The sequence below is a fragment of the Paramormyrops kingsleyae genome, chromosome 5 (assembly GCF_048594095.1).
Source record: "Paramormyrops kingsleyae isolate MSU_618 chromosome 5, PKINGS_0.4, whole genome shotgun sequence".
Taxonomy (NCBI): domain Eukaryota; kingdom Metazoa; phylum Chordata; class Actinopteri; order Osteoglossiformes; family Mormyridae; genus Paramormyrops; species Paramormyrops kingsleyae.
The window spans coordinates 29,216,825-29,233,841 of NC_132801.1; the positions used below are offsets into that span (position 1 = coordinate 29,216,825).

General features: G+C 40.5%; 1 protein-coding gene and 1 long non-coding RNA gene across 3 annotated transcripts in view; one reads left to right on the forward strand and one right to left on the reverse strand.

Moving 5' to 3' along the window:
• Positions 1-4,865: 4,865 nt before the first annotated feature.
• Positions 4,866-17,017, forward strand: part of LOC111845554 (axin-1-like) — a 38,293-nt gene continuing 26,141 nt past the window's right edge. The window contains exons 1-2 of one of the 2 annotated variants that reach the window (XM_023815057.2): positions 4,866-5,049; positions 15,251-15,583. The gene's annotated coding sequence lies outside the window, so the exon portion shown is untranslated. The remainder of the gene's footprint in view (positions 5,050-15,250; positions 15,584-17,017) is intronic. The other variant, XM_023815059.2, reaches the window with a different exon arrangement.
• LOC111845555 (uncharacterized) lies at positions 7,533-15,866 on the reverse strand. The gene is made up of 3 exons (XR_002838648.2): positions 15,797-15,866; positions 9,124-9,329; positions 7,533-8,989 (listed from the first exon to the last, which is right to left on the reverse strand). It is a non-coding gene; the product is annotated as an uncharacterized lncRNA (long non-coding RNA).

The window sequence follows — 17,017 nt, forward strand, 5'->3', positions numbered from 1 at the left end:
GCAAAGGTTCAGGTAAACATGCTATTCATTGTGATGTCTATCCAGATCATTCTCATGCAAAGAGGCATATCCAGAGCACAGAATGCTCGTTAGACATTTACATGACACGCGGATGGTTGTGTGAGGCACTAGTGCTGCACAAGCGAATTACATCTGTATGCCAAAGGTAAGATAATCTTCGGGGATCAAATTAGAAGGAATTAGTGGACTCTGTGTTAATCCTTCCTAGCCATGCAAATGGAGCAGTGACGTCCACGATGGAGATAAACTCTCTGCCCCACGAGGTCTGTCTATCTCCACTGAAGTCCTCGTCACGGTTAATGATGGAAATAACAGGGCAGATATATCGAGCAAAAACAACGCTGCAACACGGTGACCTTGTATCCCGGTGACATAGAATAATGACACATATTTGTTATTTCCTGGGTTTAGAACTGGACTCGTCCCAGGCAGCATAGGGCACAAGGCTGGAGAAGACCGTGGACAGGATGCCAGTCCATCACAGGGCACGCAGACTCCGGGCAATTTAGAAATGCCTCTTTACCTCACCACATGATTTAGGACTGCAAGAGGAAGCATGTACACTACATGGAGTGTATTCAAACTCTACACACACAAGGCAGGGGTGGGACTTTAATGATGTCACTCACCCTGCCACTGTGCTCTGGGTGCAGTGGGTCACCATAAATGACAGACGATGACATCATCCTGCCACGAGTGCGATGTCTAACGTAAGCGAAAAGGGATATCCTCGATTCTGTATGGCAGTGTGTCCCAACCCATTCCTTGGGACCCACAGACGGTCCACGTTTTTGCTCCGGGAGCTGGGAGGGAGCTAAAATGTGGACCGGCTGTGGGTATATGAGGACCGGATTGGAAAACATTGCTGATTTGGATGTCCTTGGACAAAAAGGCAGATCGCAGCAGAACCGAAACCATAAGCCAGAGGTCTGTGGTCCCGGATGTCTCCGTGTTGATCATCGCTGTGACTGCAGCTGACGGCGCTGTGAGTGGGGGCTTCAGATGCATCTCATTGGGCCTGAGCACCACAGACTGTGATCTCCAACTATGCCCTGAAACATTTTAGGCCCTTTGTCAGTGGCTCATATAATCCGCAGTAATGGATAGTTCAGCTTCATTATGATGCTGCAGGGGAATTTCATCAGTCCTCATTCATGTGGGGCATTCAGTGATCTAAGACAGTTATAAATTACAGCACATTGCATATTTTAAACATTATCCATCCATCCATTGTCCAATATTTTAAACATTATATATACTATATATTAACTATCCATTCATCTGACCAAGCATTTTCCGAACATCATCCTGGTCTGGGTCTCAGGGGCTCTGCACAGGTGTCGAGACTCACGTTTTTTTTTGTCTTTGCCGGTATCTCATTGCCATGAGATTTAAACCACAAAGGAAAAGTTACATTGGTGCCAGCAATGACTTGCTGCAAAGGCTTATCTGAATACATATGAGAATTATATGCCACCCCCTCCACAGTCTCCCTGCGTTCATAAACAAATGCCCCGGCAGGGTGTCTGCTGGAACCACAAGTAGTAACGTTTAGTTTTTGGATTAGTTATATTCTTATTGGTCAGATTGTTTCATTGTCTAGCTGTAAGTTTTACTCTATAGCAATAACAATAATTAAAGCAAAAGATATGAGCATAATGATTTTTTTTGTTGCCTCACTGTTTTCACCAAAATAAATCTTTTTTCCCGTCACCTTGCCCTCTGTTTTCAATGCCGTCAGGGTGACATGTATGAGACTGAAGCCTGTCCCAGGCAACACGGGGCACAAGGCTGGGGGACACCATCGCCCCATCGGCCAGTGTCCCCCACAATATCATAAAAACCTGTTTTCTGACGTTGTGGGGACTATTTTTCAGGTCCCCACAAAGATCTGTGAATGCAATCAAAAAAGTAAGAATGGCAAAGGTCTCATATTTTGTCTGGTTACTTATGTTTAAGGTTAGAGCTGGGTAGAGGTTAAGGTCATCATGGTGGGATTAGCATTTCCCCCATAGAAATGTGTGTGTGTGTGTATATATATATATATATATGTGTGTATATATATATATATATATATATATATATATATATATATATATACACATATATATATATATAATCTGAATTTTAATGGCTCACAGAAAGCAGTGATCATAACAGATTTGCCAGATGAAATGCTTTGAGTATGAAGTGCCATGTTCTTGGGAGTGTGTGAACTCTGGCTGGTCGTCTCCTGATTCATCTGCATCATTCGCATTCATTTATAACTCAGCAAGCTGGAAGCCTTTCCCTTCCACGCAGACTTTCCACATTACATTTCTCTCCAGTTCATGCCCAAAGGACAGGCATGTACGCTCTTTTTCGGGTATTTGAAAGAGCTTCAAAGGTAACCATTTAAGTAATTTTTAGAAGTATACTTCAAAACAAACCTGTATATAATGCTTGTTGAAAACCCTCATATAAAAAGAAAACAGCACCTTCTTCTTTAAAAATCAAATCCATAACTAATATGCTCACTACGGTGGCATATTAGGTGACATTATAATCCTCTATAGGCAGATATCGCTCTGAAAACACCATTATATCTCAGGGTCTATTCATACATATTACATACACCTGCAAGCTTACCCCCTCCCCCTGAGCCCATTATTCATTTAATAACATAAATGAGCAGCATGTTTGTTTTGCAGTTTCTGTAACACACATCTCCCCTGAGCTCGTCTCTCTGTTTCCATACCTGTGGAAAATACTATTTAATGAATGGACAGATACCAGAAGGACACTTGCAACACAGACCGTTGGCTTTTTCTAACCAGATATTCCCACGTTGGGTTTCTCTAATACTACAGCCTTTCCATTTCTTTTAATTTATGAATGACCCCATGTCTTATTTACATCAATCATTTACATTTGCTCTGTTATTAAAGTGCTGCTGTCTTCTATTACAGTCTGGGCAAATGCAATATATATATATTTTTAATATCATTTTAATATGGCTCTATATGTACGCAATCTGTGTTGCATTTCTGAAACTGGTTTCCTTACTTGTGCATTTTAAGCTCATGGTCTCTGGTGTGTGTGCACGCGCGCGCGTGTGTGTGTGTGTGTGTGTGTGTGTGTGTGTGTGTGCAGTCTATGTCCATGCTGTAGTCTCGGTGGAGTGTCATCTGCAGCTCGGTGGGTTATTAGACTGCTCCTCTGCTCTGACCACTCACATGCCACTGGTGCCAGTAAGGAAGGAGAAAGTGAGGGAGGGGGGAATGGAGGGGGGAACAGATGCCTTGGCACTTGTTATGAGCTCACCAGGATAAACTACTTAGCAGACAGCTCCAGCTGCCAATTACTTCCTGTGTCCACCCCCTGCCTTCCCAAAGCCTCCTGCAACAGTGCATTGGGGCAGGTACTTAAGCTGCAACTGCACCTGTCACTTCATTTGTCAATCAGTCACGGAACACAGGTACCTGATTGGCAGCTGCAGCCGTCAATCACAGAAGGCACTTCATTGCCAAATGCAGCTGTCAAATTACTGCAATAGTTTCCACTAGCCATGCACATAGCATTCAGTCCTCCTTCCCGTGGTATTTAAAGACACAAAAAAGAGGCTTCTACATTAAAGTGCCACGCTGCCAGGATTAATTGCTATTGGATCGAATCAGTACTGTTTCATGGCCTGGTAGTGATTGTGTTTGATTTTGTTTATATGACCCTGTTTCTTGAAAACAGATGACTAATGAAAAGTTAATCTACATCTTCTAGAGAATTTCTCATAATCATATAGTGCGAGCAGAAAGCTCTGTCTTAAATGAAGTATCCATCTTCATTTGATAAGATTATCAGCTTTTCAATCTGATAATCAGGCCTGATCTTTTGCTAACAGCTGAAAAGTGTTGGATCTCTGTTATCTCTCTGGTTTCCTAAATGAATCTGTGTCTGTGCCGATGGACAAAGGAAAGAGGGTGCCCCCTCAGCGTTTCTGTGTGGTCTGCTACAGGGGGGGCTCAGATGCTGTTGAGCTCTGGTGATTGACAGCTCTCTGGAGTCATAATTAACAGTGCACTGGGACTGAGTCATTGACATTTCAGTTCATATGTTTCTCTTTAGGGTAGATCATTGTTAGCTGGGAGGTAATTATAACGCTGAGGATATAGGCAGGAATTTTTTTTATAGAAGCTGAAATTTATGGCCTTAATTTTCAGGATAATTCACAGCAGTGCAGCTGAATCGCACACATCGGGCACTGTAGTCATGTAGTAATAAATTTAAATGTTTATTTCAATTATCTTATTTTTTTCTGTCTTTTTGTATCTGAATTTCCTTTTAGCCAATATTCTGTCCTGTAGAACTAAACTCAGTTTGTTAAGAAGTGCATATCGAATACATAAATGTAATCAAAAAGCAAAATGAATCTGAAATAGTACATACACAATATGAGTTTTCATTTGTACATTAATTTATATTAGATTATTATTTCGTGCACAATATTTTGTGTGGGTATATTAAATCGTGTTTTATGGGTGATTTTATGATAGAAGATTTTAGTTTTCAGGGTCGTCGCTGACTGGCTGTAGGAAGGCTTTTTAAATGAATAAACAATCTTGGTTTTAAGTATAGTTAAGTATAGTTAAGTATAGTTAAGTATAGTTCAGTAAAGGTCAGAAAATGTGTACATGAAATTTGTCACATGGTCTATGTTTAGTTTGCACAGAAATGTAAGCAAAATTTAATCTTCCAGATGCTTTGTTGAAGGACAGCTGATGGCCACATATCTAAGGCTGCTGCTGGGAACCTTAAATGCTGCTTCACATCTGCCACGGCCTCCCCTTTCTCTTTCAGGGAGTAATGGATGCGATGGCTGCCCCGGATCGGCACGGTCGGCCACTGACCGGAGTTCCATCCGCACCTCCTGGAGATGAGTTTCAGTCCTGGTTGGAAGTGAACTTGTGGGATGGCCTGAGAGTGGAATGCAACAGCCAAAGGCGGAAGCACCAGAGGTCACCGTCCACGCCGCGAGAGGGCTGTCGTTTGATGGTAGGAGACAAGCGCTTTTCCGTGAGGGGCCGGATCATCAGATCGGAGGGGCGGGACCGGATTTATTCTCAGACGTGTTCTGCCGCGAATCAAAAAAAGGCATTGTTGGGGGAAGCGGCCCGTGAGCGTTGTGTCCCCAAGCTGAGCAGGCTGCCCGGGGAAAAAGGGAGATGTACCCGCGAGGGAAGGGATGTGTTCACTTAAAAACGTTCTTTAATTAGAACTGGAGCAGTACACAGCCAAATAAAGGCTTGAATTACAGCATGGCTACGCGGCAAGGCTTAACGAAATCTCACACTTAAACGCGACAGAGCGCTGCCATGTTGTGCGAAAGGCGTTCCTATGTTGAGAGACCCTCACTGTCACTAGCCTTTGATACTTGAGTCCTCTGAATAGCTCCTTAGGTTTAAGGGGAGCTTGATTCATAGCGTAAAAGGGGATGCTTTAGCATTTTAAGAATTGAGGAGAGCGTGTAAATATGTGTATTCCCAAACCTACCACCTTCAATAAATCATCAGATGAGTGGGAAGGGAGAGAGAGAGCGGATGTGACTCTCGCTATTTCAATTTCGCTTCCAGCTTCCAGCATTTGCAGGGAAGCTGCCTGGATTTGGGCTGGACGACCCACTGTGCCTCCAGACTGAAAGTTAACATGCTCGGTGCTCTTAATGAGGTCCGGCTCTATCACAAGCCTGTCGCTGTCTGAGAGCTGTGCATATAGGCAGTGCTAATGATGCATTTACCTTTCGGTAGATCAAAAGGTCGCTTGACAGACTTCCCCATCAAAAGGGGCGTCGCCTATTTTTAATTGTGACTTAGGTATCGTAATGCCGTGACTAAGTCCATTGTTTTGATGGCATTACTTCCCCATTACCAGTTTAAATTTGGTACAAATAGACTCTGGTAACAATGTGCAGTTTGTGGTGCCTCGCCCTGACGAATCGTTGAAGGAGACAGCGTCCGATGTTTCTCATTAGGCAATGGCACAATTTGAAGAGCTAAACAGGACTCACCCAGCAACACACATGTGAGAAAGCGGTAAACACAAAGGAGGCAATGTCTCGGCGGGCGGCTCCTAGATATGCTATCCTTTTTGCTGTTCCTCCAGATACAGAAGAGAATTATGTATCACTCATCCTCCAAAGCACTCAGCTTGATGTGAAGAGACATTTTTTTTCCTTTTTACACTAAATATTAAGCAAGGAATATTCTGGAAAAATTCAAAATATTACCAACTGGTGAATCTATTTATTGACAAGCACTCGTGCACACACACACACACACACACACACACAAATAATTCTTCTGGAATCGTCTCTGTAGTGCTCAAAGCAGAATGTTATTTTTTCATGAGTTCTTTTTCATGAGCGGCACGGTACGGCCTGCAGCTGACACATTCTCTCACACATGGTAGCAATAATCAGCTCTTCCTGTCAGCCGCTCTTTTGTCATTTGAGACTTCAGTCTGCACTGACACTTCAAACGCGTGCCGAGCTGTAAGTACCTCGTCCGGACTTCCCCTGTTTCCGTTTCCTCAGGAAAAAGCGAATCCGTTCACCAACCGGAGCTGTCTTCTTCTAAGGTTTTGATGTTACAATGCAGTAAATAGGCTAAACGGGGGCTTGGCACTAGTCTACCTCTTCTTACATTTTTTAAAACAATTTTTAGTACTTAGCAAACTACCCTTAAATGTGAAGTTTATCCTGTTGTGCAGCAGTAGGGATATAAATGTGTGATAGAAACCTTTGGCATTGGCATTCATTTTTTAATGGTTTTTCAGGTCTGAAATAACCTCATCATTTCTTTATCTTCTGGAATGTTTTTGATGCTCAGAAACCCTTAATTTTATTTAATTAATCCTTCTCATTTAAACTAAATCATCTGTGGTTTGCGCAAAGGTGATATTTCACTATATAGTTCAAAATAAATTGAAGAAAAAGAGGAGCACAGATTAACCTTGAATACAATATGGTTGCACATTGTAACACCTTTCTTTTACGATTGTGAAATGAGTTTTCTCTGGCCTTATGTTTTAAAGCATCTGTGCCCAAAGATTATTCGTATAAATGGATGCAATCAGACCAACGAGGTGGAAACCCTTTGTACATTCCTTTGTACTTAGAATGCTGGCCTACAGTTAAACCCTGAGATTACTCATAATTGTTTCCAGGTGTTCTTCTTATAAAGTCAGGTGCCTTTAGCACATAGATTTCAAAAAGAAAAAAAATCAACTGGGAACAAAAATTACTTTAAACAAACATGATATATAAAAGAACAATTGCAAAATGAACACAATGTGTTCATGGGTATTCCTATTTAAGGTGCTTACATTATTTTGTAATAGGTAAACACATATGTTTACTTTTTAAACAAAAGGTTATTTTAGTTTGGAATCTCTTGAGGTAATCGAGGTTGCTGGACTTTGAGTCAAATAAATACCTATTTTTTATACTTTGTTTACATTTATTTATTTTTTTTACCAGTAGCTTTGAGATAATAGGGAAGGATTGTTCCTGATGAAGGCCGATACATCTGTCGTTGTGTCTGGGGCACAACATAGGCGAGAAATTTTCAGGCAACACCCAGGTTTAGACCAAGTGCAATGAATGTCACGTGCATGTCTGTGTTCTGTGTGTTCTCTAAGAGCTTTTTAGTACACAAACATCATAATCTTTGCCAGAGTGTAACCACACATTCATAAATTCCATAGCCACACATTCCTGAATTTTAGAATCTGTTTCCGTTTTGCTGATTTGAAGAGAAATGATTTGAATCCCTGTTCTTAAAACTGATGTGGAAGTTTCATTAAAACTGGTGCATAACACTGATGCATTAGTGCAGTCTTTCTCAGTCCGCTCCTCGGGGGCCCCGGACAGTCCACATTTTCGCTCCCTCCCAGCTCCTGGAAGTGTGGACTATCAAGAAGGGTGTGGCTGCAGGGAACTGGGTGATCTCTGCTAGGAGGACCTCCACTGTGGGACCAGAAATGGCATGATCTCCACTCCTGGCTCGGACATGATGTTTTGCAAACTCAGGAACGGAGGCAAAATTGCTATAGAATATTATTATTATTATTATTAATACTATAATAAATTATTATTATAAGCTAGGGAATGAGTATTATAGTATTGTAATAATAATGATATATATGTATGCTTGTGTGTATATATCATATTATATATCACTATATTTTATTTATGTAATTATAGTATAATAATTATTATTATTAATGTTGTATTATAATAATATATTATTATACTATAGGACAGGATATTATTATTATCTACACTTGGATTATATCCTATTATTCTCTATATAACAGAAGATAAACCGCCGCTAGGAAACTCGAAGTCATGACTCTGCAATAGCGCTGCATATAATGTCAGTGTAACATTGGGAACTAGGAGTGGAGGTCATGTGACTTCCGGCCCCACAGTGGAGATTGCCCAGTGTTCTGCAGCCAGGTCCTCTTGGGACTGTCTGGCAGGGAGCTGGGAGGCAGCAAAAACGTGGACCATCTGGACATCCCCAAGGACTGGGTTGGGAAACACTGCTTTAGTATGTGGCCACACAGTGTAGAAACAGAAAAACTGCTTGATAAATATGAATTCCTTTCACCAAAGGGTGGCACACTGCCCCAGCGTTTAGCATGTTATTCTGATACCTTCAGGGCTGGGGGTTCAAGTCCCACTTCTCCTGCGTGTGTGTAGCATTCACATGTTCACCCTAACTTACAGTTAGGTTACTGGTTTCTCTAAATGACCAGTGTGTGACTTGATATCTGAAGTGGCCTTGTGCCCTATGCTCCCTGACTGGGAGAACTGATTAGATGGTGGACGTTCTAATACAGTTATGTGGCATGTGTCTGTGATTCTCTCGTGAGAAATCTAGAAATAGCTTCATGTTTATCCCACACTAAGTCCACTTCAAACTTCTCTGGCCTGGAATGATGAAAATGATGAGGAGAAGAAAAGGCCAGATGTTATTCCAACTTCCACAATTGTTTAGCCATATCGATTGTCATACGGCTTGTTCAAACACCAGTAATGCCATTTAAACAATAATATCCTCTTACCACTAATGTGCTTCCGTGTGCTTGTTTAATTTTCTAGTAGAGTTTGGAGGTCCAGCCTGTGGCACGTCCTCGGTGACCTTACTCCGCTCTGCAGAGGCTTCCTGTTTGACTCAGAGCGCGTCCAGCTAGCAGATGGGCAGGCATGTGCTTCTGTGAACCTTTCCCTGGACATATAATCAACAGGCCCCCTGGAGCCTGGTTGCTACCTGGTGGACATGAAACTATTATTATTATTATTATTATTATTATTATTATTACTACTACTACTAGAAAAAATGTAGAAACTGAAGTTAATTCAACACCCAGTTTGTTAGTCAGTTTATCTTGCTGACTGACATTTGCTTCAATGCATACTTGTCTCCTACCTGCTACAAAATGTATTTTAGTCTTAAAAACATTTAAATACATTTTCTAGTCTTACTGTAATTAAATGTAGTTAAATCTATTGTATTATTCATTTTTTAAAAATCCATAAAAAATAATGGAGAATAGTCTTTTTAAGTCTACAGAGAAGCACTACATTTTTTTTTCACTATTTAGCAAGAATAGTGTTCATTTAAAAAAAAAAAAATACACATTACATTATGATTTTACTTGAATCATTCATGTCTAACTACATTGCAAATATTTGCATAAATGTAGTTTATGCATAATAAGCATATATCTTGCATTGGACATAATCCTTTATGGATACAAAGCAGACATCTTGCTTTTCAACCTAAAATGCTAATAATCGTATCTGTATATAGTTGTGATAGTGATCCTTTATTTCTAAATCCTCTAAAGACAAACATCTGAAGCAAACCTGAGGTAAAATTCTCTGGTAGACTTATATATACTATCGATATGCTGAAAAGTAATAATCATATTTTAAAAATCCAACTGTCAGTGATCAGTGTCAAATTCAATTAATATTGGTGTCTAACAACTAGACTTGTGTAGATATTTTGCCAATGACCTGTTTTCAGCTTCTATTACACCAGGGGTCTCAAACTCCAGTCCTGGGGGGCCGGAGCCCTACACAGTTTTTGGTTCACCCTCATTTAACACACCTGATTCAACTCCTTGTGCTAATTACCACACAGCTCTTGAGCTGAATCATTTGTGGTGGAACAGGGAAAGAACTAAGCTACACAGGGCTCCGGCCCCCCAGGAATGGAGTTTGAGACCCCTGTATTACACTTTTATTATTAAGTGGTTATCACAAAGTAATAATTATATGTACTAGCAGCTTATAACAATTATGATGTATTTAATTTTCAGTTTTGTTGGAATTTATTTATGTATACAGCTTAGCTGAAAGTGCTTATTATTAAAATATGCACTATTTCTTGTGTGCACTAGACTAAAATTATGATGTTTTCGTCGATAAGACTGAAATAATTACTAAAACAGAAACAGCTGACTTGGAAAAACCATAATGCTCTACAGGTGGGACGTAGGCAGCCAGACAGTCAAGGAGGGGAACCAAAACAGGCAAAAGAACAAAAAGCTGATTTATTAAAGGAAGAGTTACCAAACGAGTACGGAAGCTGTGCTGCAGGATGGGCAGGGGGACGAGGTCACTTTGTTGAAACACTGAATCCGTAGATCAGAAATAAAACCGACAGGTGCGGTAATTTTATTTCCTTCCAGATTTATCCTACGTTTTACGATATCCTCCCATCTCCCCGGCTTCTCCTGCTTATTCGTTAAGCCCTGTGGTTTCATTTTAAGTTACCGTCCAGAATTAGGCTACAGCTCTGCTCAAAAACAGAAAAATAAGGTTCATGCACAAACTCTGACACCCAGAGCAAAACCAAAAATGTGTTATACAAAGTAAACAAAAACAAAGGCAAATTGAGTCATAAAACAAAAACACGAACCAGGCCCGTTTCTGAGGAGCGGCGGAAGCCAGGACAAGCCCACTTATTCAGGGACACAACAGCAGCCGATAACCCAAGTTATGGGAATCGCTGTGCCTGCAACTGCTTGGGCATTGCAGTACAGATCCAACTGTAATGAATAATAATAATAATAATAACTCAGCGATCGCTGACAGTCTACAGTGTGACCTTTCTGGACTAGCTAGCGCCAAAGGTAGTGTGGCTACGCAGGTTACGTTAGCCTAGGCTATGTGAGCACCAATCTGCAACATCATTTAGTGTATTTAGTGTATTTCCAGTGTTATATTTAGTAGGGGCGTAACAGTACACAAACCTCACGGTTCGGTACAAACCTCGTTTTTGGGCTCAGGGCAGGGTTCAGTTTCGGGGCAGCAGGGAAAACAGAATGTATTTTCAAACTATTTATTGCTGAAACTGCAAACACAAAAACAGATAGGAACAGTTGCGAACCAAAGGCAATGCGTCTGTCGACGGGTCTGAATAACAAAACTTAATTAAGAGATGCTTCTTTGCACATTGTAAAAACAATTATGTAAAATAAATAAAAAACAAAACTATGCTATCATAACAATCATAATGGACTAAATTGCGAATGGTCGTATATCTGTATAGTGATAAACATCCCTATAGCCTATAGTTATTTTTCAGATATATTTTTCAGAATTTCCTTGAAAAAGTACCTTTAAATGCCACAGGGAGACTTAACGTGCACAGGGTTTTTATCCCTTACTGTGGTCCTACATGCATTTAGATGATATATCGAGTTCGGTGTAATACGGAGCCCCTTAGGTGTCATGGTAGAAAATATTATCTCATAGTAATTTGTGCTCTCCAGTTACAAATTCGTAAACTTCAGTTAGTAGTAATTTGTGCTCTCAAATTAATCACCAATCGTGATTGGTGATTGTAACTTACTGGTTTCAGTAAGGGTGATATTCCACTGCATAGTTCAAAATAAATTGAAGAAAAAGGAGAGCACAGATTACCTTTCAATACAATATGGTTTCACATTGTAACACATGAATTAGTAACCCGAGAGCATGAATTAGTAACTAGAGAGCACGAATTAGTAACTCGAGAGCACGAATTAGTAACTCGAGAGCACGAGTTAGTAACTAGAGAGCACGGATTAGTAACTCGAGAGCATGAATTAATAACTCGAGCGCACAAATTACCAATTCCAGAGCAGGAATTACTACAAGATAATATTTTTTTCTACCATGACACCTAAGGGGCTCCGCAGTTCAACAGAGAAACTACTCTCTGTCTCTGGTGTTGGTGTAATTGTATCCAGGAACATTGCTAAAGTTTTTGGGCCCCATGAAAGCATATCATATTGGGCCCCCCAGTCCAGACCAATACAGTTATTTTCCTAAATTTTTAGGGCCCTTGGAAACGTCCTAACCCAACCCCCCATGTACTGAACTGTACACAGCGAATATGTATATTGTTACAGCCATATATAATTCAGCTAAATTAACAAAGTTCTATTTATGGTTAAATTTAGCTGCATTCAATCAATGAAAATAAACAGGCATAGATAAATAAAATTACATAGTATCATAATATCATTTAGCATACCATTATACAGCCAAGTTTCCCATTTGAGGAGTCCCCTAGAGTACACATCCCAGTGCGGCTGTATAGGGTGCACCTCCCAAAGATGGCTCTTACAATAATCAGCTTAATAGGCGTAATAATAATAATAATAATGTCGAATATCGATAACGATATGGCCCTCATAAATAAAACCAGAAAACAGACCACATGAGCCGCACACGAAAAAAAAACACTAGACATTCACATGAATAGGCCTATAGAGACCGGCCTGGTTAACAGGAATGTCGTTTTAAGGGCTCATATAACCATTCTAGTCTTAAAGAATAAAAAGATATTCGCAAAAAAAAAAATCTTTCTTATTCACTCGGCGCTCCTTCTTCCCTTTTCCCCGTGACTTTCGACAGCCGCATTAAAAGGCCATTATTTCGGCGGCCCCGAGGAGCAGCGAGCTAATTAAGGGCGCCTCTCGGCCAGCTCAGGTGAGGCCACCTGGAGGGAGGAAGGATCACCGGGCTGCGGCGTGAAAAATCTCCGATAAAACCCCGGAGCGTTTTTGCATGTACTGCTCCACGCGTGGTGGCCAGAGGTGCGGGCCCTGCACGCATCACGAGAGGATCAGCGTGCCTGGGGGGTGCGGTCTTTCGTTTGTGACAAGCCATTATAAATTCGCTTTATTTACCTGTATTATCTTTAACTGTGTGCGATGTAGAAAATTTATGCTTCAAATGACTTCAAAACCGTACAAGATGTACATTAAAATCGTGTAGGTTTTCAAAATCATATTTATTACGTCCATATTATTCTACTCATGTGATATATTTGATGTTATGGACCTTGGCTTTACGGTATAATTTTTATTACTATTAACCCATGATTCGTGATGTGTTTAAAAATACACGACGGAGTTTATTCTCTGTTTTTATTATGCATGTCAAAAAGGCGCAACAGTTTATCTGTACTATAAACAGATATAAATTTCATAGTATAGAATTTTCTTTGTTCATCAATAGACTGCACGCGCCCTCGTGAATGTCGTGAATTTGCATATCATGTACTCAGCTATGTTCTTCATTCATTGACCTACAGAGCTGCAAAGTTCGACTTATTCTTTATTTACTCATGTAAGCGAAGTCTTATTTCAACAAACCCAAGCTATATTTTATATCAAAAGCACCAGTAGAATTGAATCAATCACCAGCATAGGCGATTGTACCGAGGGTGCAGGGGGTGCTGTTGCACACCCTACTCATGAAAATGCTGTTTGAACACATTAAAACAACAGTTCAATAAAAGTAATTATACTATAAAGTCAAGCTTAGATTTCAAAATGTGGCATGTTTTAGTCATAAAAATGTGTAATAATTTATTGTAGATTTATTTGTTTGTTTGTTTATTTGCCTGGATGAACGACTGGTTGGGTTCTCTATAATTGCATCCTTTGTGGAAGAAAAGGCTAGAGTTGCCTATGATCACCAGTAGTGGAATATTCTTGAATCTGTTCATCTACTGATATTTAAATTATCATGAAGGTAGCATGCAGAATATTCGTGCGGATTTTAATATTTCCCTAAAGCAGGCCACATAGCATTCTACAAGTTCACTTGGACAGTAATGCGTCCACCAGCAGCTAACGCCATCTGCTTTAATGGCACTTGTCAGAGAGGTGAGAATTGTTGCTGCCAAAACACAACCGGTTTATTACTACAAGGACACGCAGGACGTTTCGTATGACCAGACGAATCCCGAATACTCTTCAAGAGTGGGCGGTAAGCAAGCAACAAGTGAGCTTACAGGGGACGTGTTGCCCTTGCACGACTCCTGTCTCAAGTAACAAATTAGAGATCTAAATTATTAGAAACGGGAATGGAGCAGCAAATGGAGGCAACGTTCTTCAATAAATTCATATTAGCTCATTGCAAATAAACGGCCAATAAAATATTACTTGGTAATAGCCTACTAGTAGTGTCAGGCGTGTGTGTGCACATGAAAATCGAGGAATGCTTCTGAATAAACCTGCAACTAGTAAAACATGTCAGCAGAAGAGAGAAAACTGACTCCTGAAAGCATAGTAAATGGTTATACGTCACGCGGAGCCACAATCACATAAATGAAGAAAAAGCACACATGATTACACTGAGTGGACTCAAGAGATTGTATTTGAACCCATCTTTTAATTTGAATTTCAAATGAATCTTTTTTACACTTGAAAAGATTACACGACGAACTGTGGGACAAGCCGCAAACGTTTATCGTCGAAATTTAATAACACAAGGTCATCCTTTGTGTCTTTTTTGCACACTTAAGGGATATAGTACTGGCGTGATCGCAACGTGTCTTAATTCCCTTTGCTTGACTCAAAAATCCCTCGCTGCACTGTACTACATTCTATAGGTGTTATTCCTGGTGCTTTTCACTCTTTTTGGATGCACCAAGTAATAAAATTGCTTTATCTGTAAATATTTAAATTAGACGATATGCATTTCCTTGGTTTAATTTAAACGGAGAAGCATGCATGAATGAATTGATTTGAATATTTCAAGAGGTTCAAGTAAGCAATTGCTTTTCATGATTGCGCTTTCTTGATGACTCTGCTTTGCACACTTATGTTTCTGGGTTTGGTGTGACGGGGTTAGGCAATCTTGTTTTGTAGTAAATAATCTTTTCTGCTTTCCTTCTTGCAGTTGCGCATGCAGCGCAAACTTAATCTGGTGTAGAAAAGGCAGGAGAGCAGATTGTCTCTACGGCACGGAGCTGTCAATGTCAGCGTCACTTCGCAGACGAGTAGGCAACGCGGCTGGCGAGAGATGCAGTATTACTGCTAAAGATCCCATTTGTCCTTTCCCCCTGTACCCTACCTGGATTAATATATGCTTCAGCTGTTTCGCTGCATGTGGACAGAAGTTCGAAAGCAATGCTCGTTGGTATTTTTCCACCTCTCTTTCCCTGCTTTATTACCGATGCCTGGATAGCTCCTTCGTAACAGCCTGATTAAACGTTTAACTGAAACGCAACAGGTAATTCTTTGTTTTCTCCTTTTTCTTAAGATCACTTGGAAAATTGTTGTTTGAGCAGTTTTCGCGTATATTTGCTAGATACTGGAAAACTTTGTTAATTTAATGCTAAGTGCGTTATTTCCCAATAACGATAACGACAGAGACACTGAATTACAATTTAATATGTGAATATATGTGTATTTGTTATTGACATTGTTAGTACACAGATTTTACCTTTTACACTATAACTGTCGAGATCCGCATGTAGACTATTTATCGCTGTTCAAAAGCTCAGATGATTTACGTTATTTTGAATCATATAACGGTCATATTAATCTTGTGCTCGTTTTGTTTTATATATTGGTCAGAATATCATATAGATACTACTGTTCTCTATGGCCGTGAAACGGAATTGGGCGGAACTGGCAAACTGCAGCGCTTTTTTGGTTTTATGATGGTTTATGGTTTTATGATGTCAATATGTGCCAGGGGTGTTTCAAGAATTTAAACTGTACTTTATTTTTTTCCGGTAATTATGTCAGCCTCTATTTTATCAAATAGGTTTCAGTCTTAGATGTGCCTTTTGGTTTTGGTTTCAGATTCCTAAGCAAAGCCAGTCTGCTTAGAAATCCACTCAGCTAAACATAAAAGTAGGGTGAAGAGGCTGGCATTTACTACAGCAGAAATCAGACCAACCTGGTTCCCTGAGAACCGAGATTAAAGGTTACAACGTCACATTTTTATACTGTGCAAAGTAAATTTTAAATTGGAGTAGGCCTAATATACTTGGGTTCTTCTCACAAATAATTCTTACATATACCTAAGATATTTGCAAAAAATCGTATCATAGCTAATCACATCTTAATATAGGCTATTGTAATGTCTGGCAGACCGAGGTATCGTGGCGGTGGTGAGAAACGAAAATACTTGCTTTAATGGAAAAGAATGTCCTTTTATTAATCCCTTAAAAGGACTAACGCGAACGCCACAGTCCGTCGCTGGGCAGTAAGGCACACAAAGTAATTTATACAATGACCAAGGACACGCGAGGATCAGACAGGGTTCACGCAAAATCACACACGACAACAGGGAACACAGCAAGTATTAACAATACACACAAGGGGCTATTTACATTTTCCCAGCATGCTCTGGCGTTACTCAGCTCCCCTCCCAAAGGTTGACCATCCCAGCGACCACCACAGCCAGTCCTGCGCTATATCCTCCAATGAATCCCGAAGCAATAGTGGCAGCTGCTAGAGCTCCGTCGTCACTGTACATGTGGACCAGCTGAGGACTGCTGGCAGGGCCAGGCAGCTAGAGGGATCGCTGGGCAGCCATCAGGGCCTGGGGGTATGAGTCCCTATGGGTCCCAGACCCTCCTCCCATGCGGCTTGGTGGGAACCTGTTGCTGACTACCAAGCTACTTCCGCTGCTGGTCCTCCTTTTCCGCAACTC